The sequence below is a fragment of the Thermobia domestica genome, chromosome 6, assembly GCF_964235325.1.
Source record: "Thermobia domestica chromosome 6, izTheDome1.hap1.1, whole genome shotgun sequence".
Taxonomy (NCBI): Eukaryota; Metazoa; Arthropoda; class Insecta; order Zygentoma; family Lepismatidae; genus Thermobia; species Thermobia domestica.
This window is the reverse complement of record NC_137459.1, coordinates 289700624-289712074: the sequence shown is the minus strand read 5'-3', so window position 1 is coordinate 289712074 and position 11451 is coordinate 289700624. Positions and strand designations below refer to the sequence as shown.

At 37.1% G+C, this 11451-nt stretch overlaps 1 long non-coding RNA gene across 1 annotated transcript; it reads right to left on the bottom strand.

The window, feature by feature from the left end:
• Positions 1-4060: 4060 nt before the first annotated feature.
• On the bottom strand, positions 4061-10884 carry LOC145687801 (uncharacterized). Its single transcript, XR_014131771.1, has 3 exons — positions 10516-10884; positions 6063-6189; positions 4061-4721 (listed from the first exon to the last, which is right to left on the bottom strand). It is a non-coding gene; the product is annotated as an uncharacterized LOC145687801 (long non-coding RNA).
• Between the last annotated feature and the right edge of the window lie 567 nt (positions 10885-11451).

Genomic DNA, 11451 nt, shown 5'->3' with positions numbered 1-11451 from the left:
GACTGATGTCTCATGTAGACTTATTAACTATAACATCAGCAATAAATAAAGTACGGTTTAATTTGCACTAATTTTAAAACATTACATTAATTAAATAATAATAATAATAATAATAATACGGAGCAAGCTCAGGCTACTTGTTATGATTCTTGCTTCGCAATTGGATAATACCGGATTCGAATTCGGAGACCAGCCATCCTGACTGAGGATTTTCCAGGGTTGTTTCTCAGTTATACTGGGCAAATGCTAGGTTAGTACTTTGATCTAAGGCTCTGGAGACCTTCCTTCCATTCCTTTTCCAATGTTTTCATCTGTTGATTACTACAGTGTAAAGTAGCCTCTGAGGATATATCTGGTAGCTTATAGTGACAAAACAATAACGACGTAATATATCTTCACGAAACGTGTGGGTTAATTTAACTACAGCCTTACAGTCCCAATATATAGCTAAAGTTTTAATATCAATTTCCTGACTTTTAAATACTATTTTCATATTGTTTCAGCTTTCAATTTTCTCATGTATGTTTCCACCGAGAATTGAACCTGAGATCACATGAACAAATGCGAATATGTTAAATATTTTTGAACACTTTAATATACAAAACACAAAACGCTTCAATGATACGACGCATGGATATGTTTTGGTTACCTCCTGCAATGTATGTTTAAAGAAACATGGAGGGTGAAGAAAAAATAATAGAAATCTCTTTTATATTTACTCCTTCAACAAACGACCGACCTCAGAAGGGCAAGCCATAAGTTAGGTAATAAAGTCATACAACGAACACAACCATATCGCTCTCCTGAAATTCTCACGCCAACCAGTCTATATTTTTGTTGTATATACCTTCGAAGTGAAAGATATTCATTATTACATTTGTTGATGGTTGGACTCTAGTGAGTCAGAAACTCCTATTAATAAAGAGTTTGTTTTGTCTAGTATTCCTGCGATTAAAAGGGCCTTATCTAAAAGATATTTCATTTGTATCTGAGAAAAGGAGAAAGTTTATTTTCTAAGAATAAAATAAATATTATGAATGTGAAGTTAACATTAAGTTTCGAAGAGGAACTAAACAGAAGAATTTGTTACCATTTACATCAGTTTTCAGACAGTTCACTATACTCTGAAATGGGAAAAAATCAAACTTGGAAATATTTTACTAAAGCGACTTCTACAGAAAGTGCAACATGTAAATATTGCAAGGTTAAAATAAAATAAAGAACAAAGGTAGCACAAACGTGTTACGGAAACATTTAAAAGCACAGCAACCTACTATATCAGTGAATCCGAAAAAAGTTTTAACGAATTTTAGATATTCAATTTTATAAAATCACAATTTCAGATGTAGGTTTGGGTACGAATCAAGATCTGAGATTCGAATTTCGGATCCAGATCCGAGATCCGGACCAAGATCCGAGATACGGATCTGCGATTCGGATCCGAGATCCGGATCTAGGTCCGGATCCGGATCTCAATGGATCCGGGATATCCGGATCCGAAAATTTTTGGCCATCCCTACCCAAGCGGCACACCGACGTCGAAAAGACGTGGTTTTTTTGGTGTAAAACACCGTAAAATACACCGAACATGACGTGATTTACACGTCTTTTCCCACGTGGAAATGTCCGGGAATATGACGTGATTTTTACGACGTCTTTTACACGTCATAGAATATGACGTGATTTTTATGACGTCTTTTACACGTCATAGAAATGACGTGTAAATCACGTCTTTTTTACGTGATTTCCACGTGTAAATCACGTCTTTTTTACACCCTTCATGTGAATTGGGGGGGCGTTCTTGAAATGAGGCGGCGAGAAGCAAAGGGGTGTAAGTGATATTTGCAATAAAGTATGGATGTCTCAAAAATGGATTCTGCACAGCTAAATATACAAACTGGATGGTGAAGCTCGTCGCAGTCCAATAGAAAGTCTACCCATGAATGCTCTACGCCGAACTTCATTATGCAGTTTGTATATTTTGCAATGTAGAATCCATTTTAGATACATACATACTCTATTGAAAATGTCACTTACACCCCTTTGCTTCTCGCTACCTCAAATGTCATGGAAGTCTGACAGGATTGTTCAGTTCCAAATGTCAAAACCATTAGAAATTGATGTGCATCCGCAGTTTTGATATTAGGAATTTCAATCCATGTACTACCTCGATTATTCGCCACACTTTTGAGGCTATTTACCAGCTATTCAACCGTTTTGCACCAAAGTTAGGGGTTAGGCTACTAGGGCTACCTAGTTCTGGCCCTGTAAATTTTGAAATAGATCGGTTGAATAGTGGTTGAAACAAATAACCCTGAAACTGTGTCGAATAATCGAGATCCTACTATACATAGATTGAGATTCCTAATGTCAACACTGGATACACATCAATTTATGATTATTTTGACATATGAAACTGAATAATAATAATAACAATAATAATAATAATAATAATAATAATAATAATAATAATAATAATAATAATAATAATAATAATAATATCTACTCTAAAACACACAGCTTACAACAGATTTTTTTAAAAAATGATAAAAAAGAAAAAATCATACTTTTTCTATTTTCTTAACTGCGTTTTTTTTCTTGACAGTTCTGAACTGATCTCTGGCCGCAATACTTTTCTTGGGTAAAAAAAAAGTCTACGAATAACAACTGGACAACGATTATTATAAGTAAAAACAATAATGAAAATAAATTTATCCTTGTGGCTGCTGCTTGATTTTCCACCATTGTGTTGTAATTTGCATAATAATTTACAAGCTCCTATACCAGATAAGTAAGACCACTGGGTTATTGTAATAAATAACAGATCAGGATAGACCCTAAGAACCCTAGATCTTGCCACAGCGAAATACATCACCACCCTCTCTCGGAAGCACACATTGGAGAACGTCAAAGTATTGTGGTCTATTTGATTGGTCTGTACCAAGAATTTGGAAATTTCGCTTCTCCGAATGTTCGTATTATCTATGGATTGGGGATTTCCATATCCAATTAACCACCTCTAGTGTTGTTGATTTATATTTTTTTAGTATTTGGATACTAGCCTATTGAAGAGTATATATTCGCCTTAATGTGTGATATATTTATCTACACATTAAGAAACGAATATACAATAGATGTCGAGGAATAATTATATACCTAATGCAACAGGAAAGAAACGGCAGCGGTTGCTCCACGAAAGGATAAATTTAAAGCCATACATTAAAAAGAAAACCGAGACGCATTGAATCGACTTGAAAAACATAAAAAAAAAGCCCTCGAATGTAAGACTCACCCTTGGCGAAAAAAAAAAAGCCCTACATAACTTTTAAGAATGAGAAAAGACGAATAAACATGGTAAAAACAAAGAATGAAATGGAAAAATAAAGGAACATTGTACTTACAGTCCTAAGAAAATGAAATGAAATGAAATCTTTGAGTTTTACGTCCCACGCTTATACCGGTTAGGCTAAAGGAGACGGTGATAATGAGAAATGAATGAAATGGTGGAATGAAGAAAGTGGGAGGAAACGGGAGAACCCCGAGAAAACTCACGCACACGGTGTTTGTCCACTACGTGGACAAAGTTCACTTGGCGGGGGATGGGATCGAACCCGGAACCCCAAGCACCAGAGGTGAACGCTCTACCACTGAGCCACCGCGGCCCTTAGTACTAAGAAGAATCCACTCATTTCGTCACTGGAATTTATTCATGTGTATTTACTAGTACCTTCTTCTTAATGAAATTACGGTACAACACGTGCTTCCATAAATTTTATAGCTATCCATTATTACGCTAGTATGCGCACACATACACACAAACACAACCACCCACATCCAACACACACTCACATACACAAGAACAATGGGTTTTATTGACAGTGCAAAATTTAGGACTAAACTTTTATAACTCCAATTTAAGACACCTTTATTTTGGAGGTGAAAAATCGAAAAAGAAAGTACATCTTAAAATTAATTAACCTCTGAGGGATGAAAGCGAAAACACATAACCATTAATTTGAATTCTACATTTATTAGTTATATGTACAATGTGCATGTTTTGTCGTATAAAATAATATTCATACTATTTGTAATGCAACAAGAAACACTGATTGTCTATATTATTTGTAATACAAACAAGAAATATGTAGACAATGCAAATCTGTTGGTTATAATCTAAAACTTACAGAGATCTTTTAATAATATAAAATAAAAAGAATCAAATTTTTCTATAAATTTCGTATGAAGGAAAACACCTTTCATAGTTATTGAAAGTACAGAAATGCAGCATCATATCAAAAAAACCTCACGTGCTTAAGTAGGTTAAAAATGGGGACTGCGGTAAGTATCCCACTTCTTTATCTATTATACCAGTAGCAGTTTCTTCCATCTTTTAGTTTTCGAAAGAGATGCCTTTACATTGATTTCCAAACAAAGCGAGGAGGAACAGGTCAACATGTTTAAAGCATGCCGAATCCTTTTCATCCTCAAACAACAAGGCAGATGGAAGTGAATATCTTTCTACTAACATTTTGAAGATTTGTGGCATTTGTTCATTTGAAGATCTTTATTTTTACTCACGAATGATAAGTGTCTTTAAGGCTAGTTTGCACAATGTGAACTTTGCTCTTTTTTCCGCGGGAGTTAAATTCCATCGCCAGCTCTTTGGAAACCAAGCATCAGAGAAAGGTCCCGTTTCCTCCCAACGATGACAGATAGGAACACTGAAACAGAAAAAAAAAATCATGAACAATCATAGTGCAATTTTTCAGGTGGGGAGAAAATTTTAAAAAATAATTACAATACGTCATGTGTAACTACAATCAATACGCAATAAAACGATTAGTTACTGCACTCGCTTGCATGAAGTCCCACTTTTAACGGCCTTCCAAACAGCGAAATTAAACTACCATTAATTTTAGTTATTCTGTAATAGCTTAACTTTTGATTTGATTGCAGCTGTTAACTCTGATTGTTCAGGAGGATCAAACAAGTTGGGGGATATAAGACTTTGTATATACAGATACATGACAAATAATTCTGAAACACTCATAGAAGGCTACATTACGTATGTGCTCACAATATAAAATGCCACTCGAAGACCAACTTTAGGATGTGAGCTAAAAGTGACGATCAAGTATATTGATACGATATTGATACAAACAAAATGGTGTATAACTTATGTATTCCGAAAAGTAAAAAAATTGTGAGCAAACGCCCCCTCACTTGTTACTGGAGTATTTTTAAAAAATAAGACTTCTAGAACCAGAATTCTGTGACAAGCAGTAGGGTGAAAATCGTCACATTATTTGTTCTGAGCAGGGTTAGAAGTTGCGGGGCAGGGTTAGAATAATAATAATAATAATAATAATAATAATAATAATAATAATAATAATAATAATAATAATAATAATAATAATAATAATAAAAAAACTTCTCTTTGGTGAAAATTATATTTTACCCCTCTGTTGAGAAAAATATTTTCGGGAGGAGTACTTTTATCCATTCAAAAAAAAAAAAAAAAAAGCGCGAACACTATAACATGTGATACATTCCATATTAAAGCTTTGCTTATATATAAATACTCAAGTCAAATAAAATAATTGCTGATGGAATAAAAATTAAACAGGGAAACCTTTAAAAATCTAAAATAATAAATACATAAATAGAGTGTATCTGAAGAAGACAAGGGTAGTTGCTGAAACAGTTACATTTAAATAAAATTGGCGCAGCTGTGGCTCGGTGATAGAGCGTTCACCCCTGGTGCCTGGGCCCAGTGATTCGATCCCAGCTCACTTCAAGCGGCTTTTCTTGGAGTTCTCCAATTTTTTCCCACATTCTTCATTTCACCATTTAATTCACTTCTCATCATCACCGACTCCCTTAGCCTCAGTGCCTGATCGTGGAACGTTAAATTGAATATTTCATTTATATAAAAGTATTGCCTTGTTCAACAATTATTTTATTTTAGTTAAGTACTAATAAAATATTACTACTTTCTTTCTTTTCTTCTTACTCGGCATTTTCTTACATGGGTATTATAAAATAACATGTCAAAAACTCACCTGTCGCAACTTTGGTATGTATGTCATCCTCCACAGTGATATTTCTAGAGCAGCTCGACGAGCAGAAAGGGGTCAGGTGGTCTGCTGTTGATCAATTCATCATTTGCAGGAGCATTGGCCACACGCTCTGGAAAGTGGGAGTACATACAAGGCTTATTTTGGCAAATAACATGTATTTACACCTAGGCTTATTACAACGACTAAATACATTTAACATGAAATGAAGCAGTTTAATTTTATGTAAACAGTAAAGTGGGTTTTTACTACATTTTGTATTTAAAAAAAAAAAAAAAACAGAGCTTATAGAAAGAAAAATGAGTTGGCAGGAAAATATCAGCCATAAATTTCACATGCTTTCTGTTCTGGATATTTTCAGCGTAAAGGACGGTGTGAAGAAGAGTCCGAAATCGTCCCAACCTCGATGCAGGAATGGCCACTTTTTAAATGGAAAGATACGTAAAATAAATATTGACAAACTTGTGGACAGATAGATTTTATGGATTATTGTCTGCCCGTTGTTAACAAGAAGCAGGGATCGGAAAATCTTTGAGTTTTACGTCCCACGTTATGCCGATTAGGCTAAAGGAGACGGTGATGATGAGTAATGGATGAAATGGTGGAATGAAGAAAGTGGGAGGGAACGGGAGAACCCCGAGAAAACCCACGCACACGGTGTTTGTCCACCACAAAGTTCACTTGGCGGGGGCTGGGATCGAACCCGGGACCCCAAGCACCAGAGGTGAACGCTCTACTACTGAGCCACCGCGGCCCCATAAGAAGCAGGGATCGGTTTTGAGAACGGAGTGAGAGCGTAAAATATCGCATCTTGAACACAAAGAACACAAATGACTACCTGCGTTTTCGAACGCGGACATTTTCTGACCAAAAACACCAAGGCAAGTAATTTCTTGCTATGTATTGCTTCATTTAAATTCTGCAACGTGAAAAAAAAAGTTTTTATCTTACATTTATAATACAAGCTTGAAAAAATCAAGAGCTCCAATTCTGGGGTAGGTTTTATTTTTTTAAAAAAAATAAAAAATATCCTACTCTGGGAGGGGCAGTCGTCACCTCTGGATCCGCTTCTGTTGTGTACACACCTTCCTTTTGGTGGCAGCAGATATGTAAGCCCCGAAGCAATGAGTTTTTTTTTTTTTTTTTTTTTTTTTTACTGATGGGGCTGCAGTGCCTCAGTGGTAGAGCGTTCACTTCTAGTGCGTGGGGTCCCTGGTTTGATCCCAGCTCGTGCCAAGTGGGCTTTGTGGTGGACAAACACCATGTGCCTGAGTTTTCTCGGCACTCTCCCGTTTCCGCCCACTTTCTTCATACCACCATTTTTCACATTTCATTATCACCATCTTCCTTAGGCTCGGTGCCTTTCCTGGGGCGTGAAACTTAATACTTAATTTCATTTCTTTTTAATGATGAGGAATTGGTGTTCCACCTGAAAGCAGGTTTTTGACCCAAAGAGACTTCCGTTGTTAATGTGCGCATAAAAATTAGGAGGATATTCCCTATGTCAAGAGCTCTCTTAAACACATCTGACTGGAACCAGCACCAGCCCCCAACCACGGTCCCTTAATAAGACATTTGGTTTCCTTTGAATCGTTTCACGATTAGCAGTGGAAATCATAATAATATAGTCATGTAGAGGATACTCAATTGAGCTGGAATATATTTTTTTGAACTTCAGTGGCAACATTGATAAGTATCCATCATCACATGCTGGCACTGGAGTAAGTACTGTAATCTAAAATGCGAGGGAGCTGTCTACTCAATTAATGAACAAAATATTCGAACAATCAAAAACCCGTTACATTATGATTTCCACACCGAATTCTGTAGCACAGTTACGGTAGCCAAGTGTCTTGTGAGGGTGTGTAGTGCAGCAGGGCGATGGTTGCAGTTTGAGAGTGCTCTCAACTCAAGGTGACCAGACGTCCCGTTTTGGCCGGGACAGTCCCTTATTTTCAACCGTTGTCCCGTTTCTTTCAGATTCTCAAACGGGAAGCCTAAATGTCCCGTTTTTAAGCAAACATGACCCAGGTGTCCCGTAATTATTATTCAAAATATAAATAGCCAATGCTAATTCTACACTCTTCCGTACCAATACTTACTGGGAAGGTTCACCCGTGCCTAGAACTTCTGAATATTTAAATGAGAATTGAGTGTTCTGTGGTTCAAGTGGAAATTGAGTGGGAATTCTGAGTGTTGAAGTAGTTAAAAGTATTGTTGGGTAATACTTAAGTTAGAAACGCTGTGTTATCATTCTTACTTTGTATTTTGTAAATTGAAAACACTGCTGAGTCCCAAAATGCAATGTGGAAGTCACCCCACCCCCCGTCGCCGATTCGTATGCGTCCCGTTTTTGAAAGTAAAAGTTCTGGTCACCTTGTCTCAACTGGGGTAATATCCTCCCACTGATTATGCACATATACAATGGGGGCACTACTTTAGCAAACGGGTCTACCAAATATTCATCTATTTTGTGGATTTTTTCACTAGATTTAAGACAGTAGTGCTACAAAAGGTTAAACAAAACATAACTGAGTGAGCGAAGGGGTTAGAACTTCCATAGGGCTCGTTGTTTCTAACTTTGAAGTCATACACGATTGGCATTGCAACAATTACCGTGGGTCATTTCCCAAAGAGGTTCACTCGAGCAGTCGGTTCTACCTAACAGAAAATTCATAGGTAACATACGATGTGAAACATATTTTTGTGAAGGAATAAAAGTGTGAATGTCAGTAATTAATGTCAGTACACAGCAAATTGAAATGAATTTTGGGCATTATTCGAGCAGACGGTTCTACCAAATTTTGACATATTTCTTACAGTTTCATATCAGGTTAGAACAATGCATTTCTTTTAGCAGAGCATGAACTAAATCAGAAGCTCCATTAGTGCTTGCAGATTGACTTCAGGCCTCAGTACAAATACAGCGTGGACGTAAAGCGTAACAATTTCAGTGAATAAAACACGAACCAATTTATTTCAGCTCCCCACTAAAAAGCAGTGGTAGGAGCACAGCAACAGGGTCCGAACGGCAGCGACGGGATGCGTCCGTAGGGAGCAGGCGCGTCAGCGACGGGGAATGTATGTCTAAACGAGAATAGTGGAAGACCACACTTACATATGCAATACTTTCACTGATCACTTAAAATTCATTTCAATATGCTGTACACTGACAGTAATTAAAAATACTTATATTCACACTCTCATTCCTTCACGAAAAATGTTTCTTATAATATTTTACCTATAAATTTTATATTTGGTAGGATTGTCTGCTCGAGTGAAGCCGCATTTTGAGTGATAGTGAAATCATTGTAAGCGTAAGTGTGCTTTTCCATTATCCTTCTTTACGCGCATAGTCCCCGTCGCTGACGTGCCTGTTCCCTACGAACGCACCCCCTCGTTGCCGCTCGGGCCCTCTTGCTGTGCTCCTGCACTGATTCCAATAGAATGCATTTGTGCTTTTTAGTGGGCACCTAGCAAAAGTTATTTCGTGTTTTATGCACTGTACTTAATATGCTACGCGTCGGGAAGGTTCTAGAACACAAGTCCCCCCCATATAGGTTAACAGCTAGATTGGTTCTTTTCTGTACCAAAGTTTAACATTTAATTCACATAGTATTGTTGAGCGAGCGTCAGCGAGTGAATGCGGGTTAGAGCCCCGCACGGCACGTTGTTTTCTGTCTTTGTTACAATTAAGTGGGAAGGGGTACCTGTGTTCTAGAACCTTGCCTCATGCGTCTACTCTAAATTTACACTAACCCCCGTGAAGTCAATCTGCAAGTAGTAATGGAGCTTCTCATTTAGTGCATATTCTGCTATAGAAAATACAATGCTCTAACCTAACGTGAAAATGTAAGAAATGTATTAAAATTTAGTAGAACCGTCTGTTCCAGTAATGCCTCCAAAAGCATACACTTACTGTCATCTCGTTGTTTGCTTGTATTTATCAGTCTTTCGCCTTGGCAAATAGTACCACAATGCGTGCAGCTTTTATTATACGGATTCATAGTATAAGTAGTAGTAGTAGGGACGGGTTAGAAGCCCCGCGGAGGTTGGTTGGTCCTGTTCTCGACATGAAATAGGCAAATTAAAGACTTGTCCAATTTTTTCCGTATATTTTACAATCTACGGATCTGTATAATAAAACTGCACCACAGAATAACATACTTTCCCATGCATACTCACTCCCATATACGGTTTATTGAGAATAAAAACACATACATTATCATTTTACTACCTTCACTATTAACATTTTATATAGTATTCTACCTAAAATATTTAATTTGATACAGGCGTCTGCAAATGTTAACCTAATGTAGGTATCCTCGTTCTTTCTACGGTATTTTAATACACTGTAATAAGAAACCGTAGAATACTCAATCTGCTGAATTTTACACAGAATGCACCTAGATAGGAATAGGATAGGAATTATACTTACTTGTCTTAAAGCTGACCTTTATCACAGGTGACTTTAACAAAACACATTATTTATATTCACAAACAATACCATCAAAACACGATTCCGCAAATGGCTCACGATTCCCAGCATGCACTGCTCAAACTGCAGTTACAGTACGGGGAACGTCCGCGCTTTTTAGCACCTAAAAAAGACGTCTATTTTTGGTGATGTCCGACACGTGATTCTTTGTACCATTCTGGCACGTGATAAACACGTACAATTTAGGTCATGTTTGACACGTCATTTTTGTTACCATTTTGGTACGTGATAAAGACGTTCCAAATTTTCAAAAGACGTCATTTTGAATTCGAACCCCAAAAAAAGACGTGTTTATGACGTGACTGTGCTACTTGGGTCACAGTAATTCGATCGCAAATGAGATCAGTTTCTTGAAATGAAATGAAATTTTTAAGATTTACGTCCCAGATTTATGACGGCTAGGTTAAAGGAAAAATTGATCATTGATGAGAAATGAATGAAATGCTGGGATGAAAAAATGCAAAGAAGAGGGAGAACCCCGAGAAAATCCACGTACACGATGTTTGTTAATCACAAAGCTTACTTGGCGCAAGCAGGGATCGAACCAAAGACCCCATGCACCAAAAGTGAACACACTACCACTGAGCCAGTGCGACCTCAAGAGATCGGTTTTATTTTAGATTTCCAAACTATATTAGGTATAAGTGTCGGAACTCTTTTATAGAACGGTTACATGTATCCGTCCGCCCGTCTATCCACAGCAAAGATGCCCACATTTATGACGTCAGAACTCATGAGTTCGGAACTCACACTCACTCGACCTCATCGTTACAAAGTGAGAGTGAGGTCGAAAATAATGAAATGCAATCTCTAAGTTTTACGTCCCATGATTACACCAGATAGGCTAAAGGAGACAGTGATGATGATAAATGAAGG